Source organism: Xenia sp. Carnegie-2017, unplaced genomic scaffold, assembly GCF_021976095.1.
Source record: "Xenia sp. Carnegie-2017 unplaced genomic scaffold, XeniaSp_v1 HiC_scaffold_14, whole genome shotgun sequence".
NCBI lineage: Eukaryota > Metazoa > Cnidaria > Anthozoa > Malacalcyonacea > Xeniidae > Xenia > Xenia sp. Carnegie-2017.
Window position 1 is genome coordinate 5,938,500 of NW_025813447.1, and position 14,858 is coordinate 5,953,357.

The following is a 14,858-nucleotide window of genomic DNA, read 5'->3' on the forward strand; positions in this document are numbered from 1 at the left end:
TAAATACCAGTTCCAAAGAACACGAATACGAGGGTAAGTATAACCGATAACGTAATGGTGCTGGCAAGGTACATATTTTGAGAAACGAGACTTTCTCTACTGTAGTGTATCTTGCTAGCATTGATTGTAGAAGTTGCAAAGATTTCGTTCAAAACTCTTTCCTAGAAAGTAAAGTAAGACAATGCAAATTAGTTATTAGCATTCAGCACGGTCGAAAAAGCACGAAGCATTCAGCAGTTGTTGTATGTTTTACTTGTTTTGCAAAATAGATTCGAAGACCATTGCGCGAAAGATGTACAGGGTGTCGAACAAAAAAGGTAGTCCTACTTCAAGCCGTTGCATAAATTACTGAATAAACGAACGCAAATTTAAACAATAAGAATAGAATAGGGTGTGGCTACCGTATGATTTGCCGCTTTGGACGGAATGGGGAGCAGAAAATGACGCTTGTTGTTGTTGAATGTTGTACGTGGCAGAGCCCTCTATTAGTAAGAGTTGGGACAAACGGTCTGGTGCGAGCGCGGAGCCGCCATTTTGGTTCCTACTTGCAAAGTGAAACAATAATAATACTATTGGAAATTGGGTTTATATGCAAAAGAAGAAGGCAATTTAAGCTTATTCCATGGTAGTATCAAATATATTAAGAATAATAGCAAGCTCTTTGCGTTTTTTTAATGATTTGCGGCAGACCTGATTTAATTTCATTGGTTTGAGCTTCGTTTGCGGTTTACTAGTTCGTGCTTCAAATTGATCGTGACCCATTGCAAGAAGTATTTTTCGTACGTGAACATGTTTTCTCGGCTTATGTTCCCACTCTGTAACAAGTTTTCAAGAACTTTAAGCTTGGTGGCAAGCGGCAATGTTATCCTGGCATCAGTGTTATCAAATAGTTGGACAAGACTTTGTTCGAAACTTCGAATCATATTAATCATGCAGTTTTGGTCCGGAAAGATTTGTGTTCAAGATTTGTAACAATTTAATGGTAGTGAGTTGTTTATGCCCTCCAATTTAATCCAAGCATGACATTTTTTATTCTGAAAGATCACAAAATTTTCTTGCTCAGCAGAAAATGACAGACTTTTTTACTTTTTAGTTATTGAAATATGCAATGATTTGACCAAGATGCATTTGGACGTTTTATTCCGTTATATGAAGTTATTTCGCCTTTAACACTTTATATTACGAATTTTAGCCCCCCTTTTTTATTAGCTAAATTGAAAGACCTTGTTTCAGTGATTTTAAATCTGCAATTATAATTGAAATTGGATTGGTGAAAGTGATTTTACGGACGTTCAAAGTCACGATTTTCAGCATTTTTTTGCGAACTTTTTGATCGGTATGCTAATGACTTGTGACGTAGAAAGTTGAACACATATATCAACATGCGCATTCTACTAGTAATCTTAATAAGAAACGCGGAGGAAAACGCTGTGTTGCTGGCGGACCTAATCAAATTAGTAGCGCCAATGATTCAAAAACCGAAGAAATGTCGATGCATTTGTTTCCTAAAAACGAAACAGAGCCGCAAAGACATAGAAAATGGGTAATTTTTGTGCGTAAACATACACCGGGTTTTGAGGCTTCCTCTACCTCGTGTCTGTGTTCTGCGCATTTTGAAAATTCTTGTTTTGACCTTAATTTGAGCGTGCAAGTCAAGCTCAAAAGAAGGTTGAAGAAAGATGCTATCCCAACCATTGACGTGGCTGGGATTCCTGAACCATTACAGGACGAAATAACCGATCGAAAGCGAAGACAAGTAAGTTTACGCTTGTTTATGTTAATTTTTCTTTTGTCATATGTAAATTCGATATAAGTTTTGTAGATTATTCGACATACTCTCCATAAGCCATCGCGGAAGGAAATATGTTCTCTCGATGAGGAAGTACCATCTACTAGTGATGGAGCTGAGCATGTTGAAGTATGATTGTGATGCTTGGCGGCGATAAGCACGTCCATTCCTATCTCTCAATAGTGGCCCGACGTTTTCAAGGACAGCCTCATTAACTAAAGGCCCAAATTTGGCATGCTGTGTTATGCGTGATATTTTCTCAATGCTGCCATCGAATGTCATTTTCTGCAAAACTGGTCTTAATTCCTTACAGCATCTGTACTCTAATGCGCCTTCTAACAAATCGGTATGACAGCATTGACAATTACACCTGAAACGTGGGAGCATTGTCGTTTATAAAGTAACTTTATGTAAATTACAAACAGGAGAAAACAACAACTTACCATTCACCGAGTGGAATTACGCCATCACTTCGTTGTTCTAATGTCGCAGGGAGAATTCCATCGGGATCATCTGGAGTATGCACTTCATCACCATCTCCTGCGAGCGGTTCATCGTCATATGCGAAGTCGTTTAAATGCTTGACATAACCCACGGATTCCGAGCTCGAATCAGATACGCATTCAGACATCGGATTCGAATTATCTGAGCACTGATTTTAGGCTATACTTTCCGGAAAACTTGTTTTTTAATATTTTATTGAAAATACTGTCATTATTTGTTTTTAAGACAAGAAAAACGACAACAAAATCACCTCCTATAATATATTATTATATTGACGGAAACAGACGTGTTCATCTATCTACGTCACAAGTATCATAATGGCGTCCTAAAAAATTCGCAAATAGTACCCGACTTTGGAGGCAAAATTAAGGAACTTATATTTATCTGTTTAAGTCCAGCGACATGTCATAGTTCTTCAAATAATCCAAATTTTCAACTAAGCTCATAAAAAAGGGGGTCTAAAATTCGTAATATAAGCACTTTAAAGTTTATTTCTAATAAAGTTTGTTAAAGATTCTGCTGAAAATTTTGGTGAAGCATTTCTTTAAAATGAATATATTATTTCTATAACATGAAACATTTCTGTTGTTGAAGAACAGTCTGTTTGCTATAAATGCTACTGTTCGTAGTCTTTTATACAGCATATGAGTCTGATCCAATCTTTAACTTAGCAAAGAGTTAAATTTATATAAATAAATGACACAACTTCTGTATGGTTTTATTGATCATACCAGGGGTGTGCTGGAGGGGGCTCAGCCCCGTTTGTTCAAATTCTATGCCTTGTATTGCCAGTGAAATATATATATAAAAAAGCTAGCAGCACCTAAATATATATCAGAAAGCCAGCAATATTTTAATATAGAGAAAGGTAGCAACAGTTGTAATATACATTAAAAAGCCCAAATAGCTGAAATTATGGAGATATGGCTCTGTAATCTTATAAACCAAAACCTGCAATTAAAATATCATCAACAAATCTAGAAGAGAAGTAATGTTCTACTTTGAGCTACAGAATTAGGATACATTTGTACAATTCATTACCAAAAATATATTATACTCAGCGGTTTCAGTGAATATCCTAATTATAATTACTTCATTTTTAAATGATTAACTAAAAATACAAAATACAACATGGAAAATCATAAGATTTTCTGTGATTTGGTATAGTTGTTTGTTTAAGTGGCTTAGAATTGAGAGGTTTGTAGATTGACCAATTTCAAAAAATAATGAGAAATCATCTTCGATTAAAAAACAAGCTTTGGAGTAAGAAAACTATTGAAACTGCATCAGCACGAACTTTGCAATGTTATTTGGCCCAAAAATGTTTCTCTACTTGAGTCAGTTAATTGAACCTTATATCAAAAGCAGTTCAGCACAACAATCACCATACGCAATCAAATTTCGTAAGTTCGACGTAAAGGCATTTCTTTCATTTCTTTCATTTCTTTCATGACATTTAATAGCCGTCAACAATCCGTTATTACAAAGTTATCCATAAGAAAACGCAATATTATCTCAAAATACTGTATTACTAGCAGCAATTGCTATATAAACATTAGCTCAAATTTCAAAACTAGTAACCAAAATGGCGGAAATTGATCAGGTGATCAATATTGCCCAATCAACGTAAGCTAAACGGATAACAATAGATGTCCCAACTCTTACTAATAGAGGGCTCTGGTACGTGGGACCAAACGGTCTTAACGTGATTTGAAAGTAGTAAATTGTAATTTGGTATATTTCATTAAATTGTTTATTTCCAAGTTGTATGACGACTTGACAGTCACAGTTAAGGACCTAAACACCACGATTGTTAATTTCTAAACAATAAATTTGCGCATCAGGGACGGTGAATCTCATCTATATTCGCGCGTCAGTGACAGTGTATTTCATTTATGTTCGCTCGTCAAGGACGACGTATTTAATTGATCGAAGGAAACGGCTATCTGATTATACTTGCTTGTTAGGGACGGGATATTGCAACAAAACCTTTGAGATTATTATATGGAATGATTGACAGTTTCTAGGGCAGTTTGCGAAGTCATTTCTATTTTGGGAGTTCGATTATGTCAGTAAAATCTTGGCCCATAGTGTTGCAAGATGAGCGGATTTTCGAACAGAAAACAAGATCTGAGAGTGGCTTTAGACACGTAGGCTTTGCAGTGTTCGACAATGAACCAAATGCTCCAATATCGGAATCAAATATAGGAAAGACCGTAAACGAAACAATTAACGTTCTGTTTAAGACCACCGATCTGATACTAGACTGGATATAGCTTCTATAGGTAGCAAAAGTGAAGCCTAATTATATATGCAAAGTGCACTTCCGGGTACCACAAGAAATACAAATTACTAGAGAAATGTATGGCGGGTAACGTTTACATACAAGGATTTTCGAATATTTAAGGCATTTCGTAACCTTTTACTAATCTCAAACATCTGTCATAGATAAAACAAGTTATGTTAATTTGACATCAAAATGATACCAATATCTGCAAAATATCGGCGCTTGTATTCAATTGAAAATTGCGCGTGCTAGAATCGAATTTGCCCCATCGTTGCAAAGGCAAGATAATTCACAGCTCATTTTCCAAGTTCAGAGGCAGCTATGATCTAGAATGAATTTCGATGCTTAAAAAATTCGTTTAGTACCTTTCTTTTATCATTCTTTATCATCCAAACATTGTTTTATGTTACTTTTGCCGTGACTTCATATTAGCAGGGTACTCTTGTAGTAGGAAAAAGACAAATTTACTAAGCTTTCTTCCTCTCTTTATTATTTATTATTTTACAGATATAATTTAATCACCACGCCTTGCTAATACATTTGGACATGGCCTTCATCAATGAGTGAGTATAGTTGTTATTGACATAACATGTGCATCAATTGCATTGTATACAAAGATTCAGCAACAGAAATTGTATTACCGTGTAATAAACTACCATCAGAAGCTGAAAACACCATCCTGCCTTGTTTCATGTTGATATAACAATAGCTGTTGGTTTGAAACAAATTACTTCTGTTTGTAGACAAAATATATACTGTGATGATTATCAAGATTATAGTAGTGCACACAGCTTTTCCATTGTTTCTGAATTTAAAGTGATTGCAATACCATACATGGATAATTTTATAGGCCATGCTGCCAAAGAAAACCACCTGCCCTACTTGTTAAGAAGCTGTTGGTTGAAAAAATTACTAAAGTTAATCTGCTTTCCTGTCTTTAAAAGACATGAGTACTTTGATTCAAACCAACAGCTATTATTATTCAAGTATGCAGTAAAACAGAAAGGTGCTTTTAACTTCAGATGGTAGTTTACCACATGGGAATACAATTCCTGATGCTACGGTATAGACTGCAATTGATAAAAATGTTGGATACTTTTGTCAATAACAGCCATACTTACTCATGGCTATATGCAAATGCAACAGCAAGGTGTGGTGATTGTATTATTTCTATGAAATAAAAACAGAAATGAAAATAAGAATAAAGAGAGGAAGAAAGCTTAGATAGATAGATAGATAGATAGATAGATAGATGATTTATTTCTTAAAAACTGGCAGCCATATTGCTGAAATACGTTTAAGATTACATATAATACATAAATAAATAAATTAACTAAATTACATCTTCAATGAGTTAAAAGTTATAAAACTATTTCTAAAACGTTTGGTATTAAAGTTAGTATTGAATGAAGATTGAGTCCTAAGTTCCATAGTTGAACGTTCTAAACGAGGAGGCAAAAGGTCATGAAGCTTATGTGAGGAATCTGCTACTATCTTCTGAAACAACGCTGTTGTTATATCATTCCTCCTTTCGCTAAGGCGTTGTAAATTAGTAAACTGCAGAGCGTTTTCATATTCTTGATGAGGCAGGATTATTTTTAATGCTCGCTTTTGGACTGACTCTAGGTTATCTGACAGATACAATGTCAGACTATTGTGGAACACTGGGCAAGCATACTCCAAGACAGGTCTTATACACGTTTTGTAAAATTGGAGCAATTCCTTGACTTCGATATTTGCTCGTTTTAGTTGAATAAGATAATAGAGGCGTTTACGGCATTTCTTAATTATTTCATTTACGTGGATGTTCCACTTAAGGTTACTGGCTATAACCAATCCCAAAACTTTCGCGTGTTGGACAATATCCAGTGTAATGTTATTGATGGTAATTGGTTGAAGGTCATTGGTATTAGATCCAAAACAAATTCGCATCTCTTTACATTTGGTTTCATTTAACTGGAACTTATCACGCGAGATGCTGTTCGCTAATGTGTCCATTTGGTTTTGTAAGTTACTTGTTTGATCTTTCTCAATTACTTCACTAACAGTGGTATCGTCCACGAATTTCCACATTTCATTATTTGGTAACTTGAGATCGTTAATCATTATCAAAAATAGCCAAGGCCCCAATTTTGTGCCCTGCGGAACGCCTGCAGGTACGAGTTCCCACTCTGAAAAGCAATCGAATTTCAGCTTTACTCTTTGTTTCCTGAAGGAGAGGAAATCCGTAATCCAGTGTAGAACCCATTTCGGTATATCAAATGAACGTAGTTTTTCAACCAATAAGTTATGATCAATCAGATCAAAAGCTTTCTTGAAATCCAATAACAGCACACGAACGGCCGCCCCGTTACCATCAGTTGCTTTATTCCACGACTGTAACATACTAAGTAAAGCTATAGTTGTGCTTGAATTTGGAATTGCCCCATACTGATTAGAGTCTATCTTCTTAAGTACAGCTGGCTTAACATAATTTTCCACAACAAACTCCTCGGCTACTTTTGATACAATCGCTGTAAGTGATATAGGCCTTAAGTGTTTATTAATATCTCGTACAGGTTTCTGCTTTGGAATCGGTGTAATATTTGCTTTTTTCCATGATTCTGGTAACCGGGCCTCTTTAAAGGAGCTGTTTATAATATCTGCCACGGGAGCGGCCAATAAATCAGCATTCTCTTTTAAAACCCAGGCGGGAATACCGTCTGGGCCAGTTGCTTTCCTTGCGTTAAGAGCTGACAACATCTTGAAAGCAGTAAACTCAGTGACAGGTAATAACCTCGGGAAATCATCATTCTCATTATCAAAGCATAAATGTTGGGGCAGTGGGTTAAAATCTTTCATGGGTGTTAGAAAGGATTCGTTGATCATGTTTGCAAGTTGCTCAGGAAAGTGATCAGAGGGTGTTAGTGCATTATCAATATTTTGCAAGGTTGACATCATATCTTCCTGTGAAGAAACCGACGGTGAAATACCACTTAACTTTTTGATTTCCTTCCACCAACTTGCAGATGAGCACGATTTTAAATGCTCTACTTTGTTTTGGTAAAAACGTTTCCGACAAGATTTTCTTTCTCGGTTTACTTGGTTTCTTAATTTCTTGAAGGAGTCAAGGTCTTTTTGTGCAAAAGCTTTTTCCCTTCGGCGGATCAGTTGTTTTAGCGATTTGGTCATCTAAGGAGGCTCATTATTGATCAGCACCTTCTTTTTTGTGGGGAGTAGGAAATCAAGACCAAAGTTAATGATGAGCTCTAACATTTTCATTTTGTCATCACTATTTTTCATTTTGTCGTCACTATTTCCTCCTACCCACTGTTCGACATTAACCTCTTCTAAATATTTACCAAAGGCCGAACGTTTGGATGGTCGCAAATCCCTTGACATTACCACTACTTTTGTCCCAGAGTTTTTAGATCTTTTTAATGGTTGCACTTCTACGGTAACATGATCGGATAGTCCAAAGGGAGGACGTTTAATTGGAGAATCGTAAAATTCTTTCAAATTTGTTAAAATCAAATCCAGCTTATTCTTGCCACGAGTAGGGAAATTTACGATCTGACGCAATTGAAAACTATTCTTTAGCAGACGAACGTTCAATTTGTTAAAATCGCCCGAGATAATTATCCCACAATTTGGAAATTTTGTTTCAACTGTTTGTAGTGATTCAAAAAGATAATTGATCATAGCCTCATCATTCGCCCCCGGTGGGTGGTACAAATTACATAAAATAATATTGGACACACCTCTTGGTAAGCGGGTCAGTCTTAGATCTAACCATAATGCTTCGAACTCATTTGTTAAAAGGTCTTACAGGATGCTAAAGTTAATTGTATGTCTAATATAGACGCAAACACCACCATGAATGCGTTCACGTCTATCGCGTCTAATTAAATTATATCCGGGTAGCGAAACAATGTTATCATCAATATGACTTTGCAACCAAGTTTCCACGATGCATAGAATATCCACACTTGAACTGGCAATGTACGCATGTAGTTCATCGATTTTTGGGGCCAGCGACATGATATTAGACAACATTATGGATGGTACAAATACATTTGGTGATCCACAACGTTTAAAGGATACTCTTGGAATAATAATACAATTGCTTTTGTTATGACCAGACGGTCTCCAACGGGAACGTAAGTTATAATGATCGCTTGGATTAAGAGACGATCTTACTAGTGTAGGTATTGTTCGAACGAACTCAAGCAATTGTGTGATAGACAAACAACACTCTAATGTACTATCTTCTTTTTCTTTAAAAATGTCTTTCACTATAAATTGATCGTGTTGGTGTTCTTGGCTGTCGCCTTTTTTACATAGCACAGGTATTCTCTCCAAGACTTTTGCTGTTCCTCTCTGAATTCTTTCGTCAGGCTGAATTCCATTGGTAATTTCTGTTGATGGGAATAACGATGCTGAAGATGCCAAGAATTCAACTGACGATTCTGCAAAGGAATTTGTTGATGGAAGTATTGGTGATAAGGGCGTCGTTGGAAAGACTGACGATGCCAAAAATGGGTTTGTTTATGGCTTAGTAAATTTGTCTTGTTCCTACAACAACAGTACCCAGCTAAAAATGAAGTCACGGCAAAAGTTACATAAAACAATATCTAGATAATATAGAATGATAAAAGAAAGGTATTAAACGAATTTTTAAGCATCGAAACTCATTCTAGATCATAACTGCCTCTGAACTTGGAAAATGAGCTGTGAATTATCTTACCTTTGCAACGGTGGGGCAAATTCCATTCTTGCACGCGCAATTTTCAATTGAACACGAGCGCCGATATCTTGCAGATATTGGTATCATTTTGATGTCAAATTGATTAACATAACTTGTTTTATCCATGACAGATGCTTGACATTAGTAAAAGGTCACGAAATGCCTTAAATATTCGAAAATCCTTGTATGTAAACGTTACCCGCATACATTTCTATAGTAATTTGTATTTCTTGTGGTACCCGGAAGTGCATTTTGCATATATAATTAGGCTTCACTTTTGCTTCCTACAGAAGCTATATCCAGTCTACTATCAGATCAGTGTTTAAGACTCGTATCGGGTTAACAAACACTTTAATAACCAATCAGGGATGGTTACACGAAGGCATTCATGCTGGTGCAACATTGGACGAAATCAAGAGAGGTAAACGACAGACCAACATAGTACCTACCACATCACCCAGTTACTCATCCTCTAAATCCCGAAAAATAAGAGTCGTCTATGATTTTGCAGCCAGATATGAGGAAAAGTCGTTGAATCAGCAACTTCTAAAAGGCCGGATCAGACAAATCTACTAACAGGCGTGTTAATTCGCTTCAGAGAGGAATTGGTTGCAGTAGTTGCTGATGTAGAAGCAATGTTCCATCAGGTTCTAGTGGAACCCAAGGATCGGGACGCATTGCGATTCTTGTGGTGGCCAAATAAAGACCTTTCTGCAGACATGAAAGAATGCCGAATGACGAGACATTTGTTTGGAGCAACGCCTTCTCCAAAAAAAATGGAGAAGGCGTTGCTAATAATATTTAGCACGGCAAATTTTCAGCTCGACAGGCATTTCGACAAGCTTACTTTATTTTTCAGGAATCTAAATTGAGTAGTATTTCCTTGGTTAAAAGCTTTTTGACGTTTCCTAATTAGTAATGATAGTTGTGAGTTCATACAAGGTGGTTCGTCATTCCGAACTCTAGTTTGGCGTAATGGAAGGATGTAATCCAAGCCATTGCTTGTAATAGATTCTAGAAGAGAGGTTTTTTCCTGGCAAGAAGGTGCTTTGCTAAACATATTAGGAAAATCAAGCAGTTTCAAGTATTTATGAAATGCAAAACGAGAGCTTGGACGTAGGTCCCTTCTCTTCACTACTTTTTCTGATTCTTTTTTGTTATTTGACATCGCTTTTTTGGCTTTATTCCTATAGACAGGGGCGGATCTAGGATTTTTCAAACGTCAGTCCTAAACCGGCGAACGCCGGAGACGTTTTAGGCAAAATTTTGAAGCCTAGGGTCCCCGAAATGCGATTTCAAGCGTTTTGGAATAGCTTTACAACAAATTTTCAAAGTGAATGAAATCGCAGTTTTTCATTTTTTCTTACAAAATATTGAGGACAAACACGCTAAGACCGTTTTGCCCAATGTAAGGGCTCTTTAGCATGCCTAGGAAACACATAGTGCAAAGCAATAATGTAATTCCGGACATGGACAGTCTTTGTTTTAGAAGCAACGGCGCATTACAGCAGCCAGTTGCAAAGTCAGTAATATTTCTACAATAACGTAGCCATAACACATTAAGCAAATTTCAAACGTGTATTACCTTCAGCAAACTTATTGATCACTCTTTCTATGTCAGGAATAATTTCTGGATGAATTCGCATTAAAGTCAGGCCATTTAAGCGTTCCTCTACCATAGTGCTCCTTTGGTAGGTTTTTAGATTCCTCAGTGCTGAAATTAATCTCTCACATTCACATGAGGTGATTCGTAGTGAACCTAAAATGCGAAGAATAACTTTAATATTTTCAAATCCTGGAAATGTTACATGCCTCAGTTTTTTTTGACGATGTTTTCTGGCAAAGGCCCATTGTGCGTTTCCCAGTATAAACGCCATTGCCTTAATTCAACATCTAAACCAAGGGGGTTGGGCAAGTCGTCATGATAGAATTTTGCAACACATTTAAACTGTCCTTTCCAATCAATTCCTTTGTACGACAGAGTCATCATTTGGACGGGAACGATAGATAACCCTCGGTACACATTAACACTATCCAAGTTAAACCTAGTGCTCAAAGATGTTTGAAGATGGTCTAATAAAGGAATAGTGATAGTTAGTTTATAATGTTCTTTGAATGATTGACAGGGGGGGTTAGATCACATAGTTTGTCTTCCAGCAATTCGCTTTTTTTGTTTCTTGAACGTTGACCTCTTCAGCAAGTTTTAAACCCTCTTCATACCAAGTGTTATGATAAAAATTAATGCTTTTCCTCATGTTGGCTACATCATTCTTCAAAGTGGTTATCAAATAAAAACCATCCATAACATCAATAGATTTTCCCTGCAATAATTGCGTGACTGGAAGAGTAGCATCAAGAATATTTCTTGTAATAACTAGCGCAACAATAAAATGAAATTGAATAACTAATGAAAGTAATTGGGAAGCATCAGCAGCAAGGGAAGGCTTCACTTCGCCGCTTACATTGTTTATCATGTCCTGAAGAGTGTCGCTTAAAGAGATAAACAACTGTTGAAACGTGTCAAGACTGTCAACTCGGTCAACCCATCTGGTTTTACAAAGACTTACCAGTTTTGCATTCTTGGTCTGAACATCTGACTTTTTAACGTGCTCAGCAAAGGGTATGTTGCGTGTCTGTGATATGTTGATAAAATTGGCAGCTTGAGAGAAAACAGATAACATGCTATTAATTTCAACGTTAGAAAGCGTGTCACAGACAGACAAATTTAGTCGATGACTGTAACAGTAAGTGTAAAGAGCTTTAGGATTAGTTCTAAATAATTGTGCCGCTAAACCATTAATATGCCCAGAAACAGCCCCTGCACCATCATAACCTTGTTCCCTGAAATATATAATGGGCAAAGCAAATTTTTTCCCCCTTATAATTTCCAGCATGTCGCCTAAATGCACCTACAGCATCATTCCAATGACGAAAAGGTGAACGAAATAGCTTGCTTATTCGCGAACATTTACTGGGAAATTGATGTCCAAAAAGAACACACGATAAGCAGTAAGCACCATCTTCTTTTGGTGAATAACACAGCCAGGCAAAATCTTTGAGCCATTCATATTTAAAAGACCTTTTATTGTTCTCACTCAAAGGAGGAAAAGTGTAATTTTCATCTGGTTTAAAAACACTTTCAATAAGCAAACAATTATCAGACATTTTCAAACCTTTCGTAGTAGGTAGCTACATCAAAATTGTGACTAAAGTTAGGCTTTACCTGTAAATCTTCAATGGTTTGTTCAGAAACCCTAGTACAAGAAATCTCACTTGTAATGATTTCTGGTTTTTCCATTTTTGAAAAAAACTTACTGATATTCCCAGACTTTTTTCTGCTTTTGCTTTTTTTGAAGGCACTGGGCATGTTGGACCAGAAATTGTCTTTTTAGTTTTGCTAGGAAAAAAACTAGAGGAACAAAATGATTAGGTTGGAAACATTGATCTGGTTTGACTACCCCTTTATAACAAAACAAAAGATGAATTGCATCGGTTGATTCTTTAACTGTTCTTCTTGGACAAACGAGAGAGTTGAATATTGATTTAAACGTTTTATTCGTTTATACGAAGTTATTTCGCCTTTAACACTTTATAAAGTATTAAAGTTTATTTCTAATGAAGTTTGTTAAGGATTCTGCGAAAATTTTGGTGAATAATTTCTTTAAAATGAATATATTATTTCTATAACATGAAACATTTCTGTTGTTGAAGAACAGTCTGTTTGCTGTAAATAGTCCTGTTTGTAGTCTTTTATACAGCATATGAGTTTGATCCAATCTTTAATTTAGAAAAGACTTAAATTTATATAAATAAATGACACAACTTCTGTATGGTTTTATTGATCATACCAGGGGTGTGCTGGAGGGGGCTCAGCCCCGTTTGTTCAAATTCTATGCCTTGCATTGCCAGTGAAAGTTATATATCAAAAAGCTAGCAGCACTTTAATACACATCAGAAAGCCAGCAATATTTTAATATATATCAGAAAGGCAGCAACAGTTTTTATATACATTAAAGAGCCCAAATAGCTGAAATTATGGAGATATGCCTCTGTGATCTTATAAACCAAAACCTTCAGTTAAAATATCATTGACAAGTCTAAAAGAGAAGTAATGTTCTACTGTGAGCTACAGAACTAGGGTATATTTGTACAATTCATTACCAAAAATATATTGTACTCAGCTGTTTCAGTGAATATCCTAATTATAATTACATCATTTTTGAATGATGAACTAAAAATACAACATACAGCATGGAAAATCATTTGTGATTTGTGATTTGGTGTAGTTGTGATTTGTGATTTGGTGTAGTTTTTGTGATTTGGTGTAGTTGTTTGTTTTAGTGAGGAAGTGACTGAGAATTGAGAGGTTTGTAAATCAACCCATTTCAGAACATAATGAGAAATCATCTTCGATTAAAAAACAAGCTTTGGAGTAAGAAAACTATTGAAACTGCATTAGCACGAACTATGCAATGTTATTTGGCCCAAAAATGATTCTCTACATGAGTCAGTTAATTGAACCTTATATCAAAAGCAGTTCAGCACAGCAATCACCTAACCCAATTAAAGTTCGACGTAAAAGCATTTCATTTTATTCGTAATCCTCGATTCTGGCGGTATGTAATGACATTTAGTAGCCGTCAACAATCAGTTATTACACACTTATCCATTAAAAAACGCAATATTATCTCAAAATACTGTATTACTAGCAGTAATTGCTATATAAGCACTAGCTGAAGTTTCAAAACTAGGAATCAAAATGGCGGAAATTGATCAGGTGATCAATATTGCCCAATCAACGTAAGTTAAACGGAAACAATCGATGTCTCAACTCTTACGAATAGTTATTACGGCTCTGGTTATTACAATTCACTGGATCAGAAAAGACCTGGAGCCACTGATCTCAAAAGAAGACTGGATCAAGCAATTCATATTTGTACATTGAGTTCTATAATAACTGGAGCGGCTAACTGTATTGGGACGAGGACGCCAAAAAATGGCGGCAAAAGGACCTATTTCCCCTAAAATGATCGCTTTGCAGAAAAAATATTCCCGACCTCCCCCTGGTGTACACGTTAAATTATATAGAATTTTTCACAAACAAACATGATGCATGCATGACAAATTTGAATCCATTCAACACAGACAGAAATCCTTCTCATAGTGCCAAAATATCTCGTTACTTCGAGCCTTCATAGAGTCGAAAGCTCAGTAAAAAATCACTTAAAATCCGGAGAAACTTTTATCTTTAATGTATTAAATGCCTGGATTACAAATTTTCAAACATATATATATATATATATATATATAATTAAGAGTAAGTGCTACTGCTAGATAATGCTATCGTGCCATGATACAGCTCCGCAAGTGTTAAAATATGTCGTCGGAATTTCACGTTGCATTTTGGCACTATGAGAAGGATTTCTGTCTGTGTTGAATGGATTCAAATTTGTCATGCATGCATCTCTTCTCCATGAGCCAGGTGTGACAAGATGGTTGTCATCCTCTACATCTGCTGGTGCTGTATAACCTGATTTATTCTTTTCTATCAT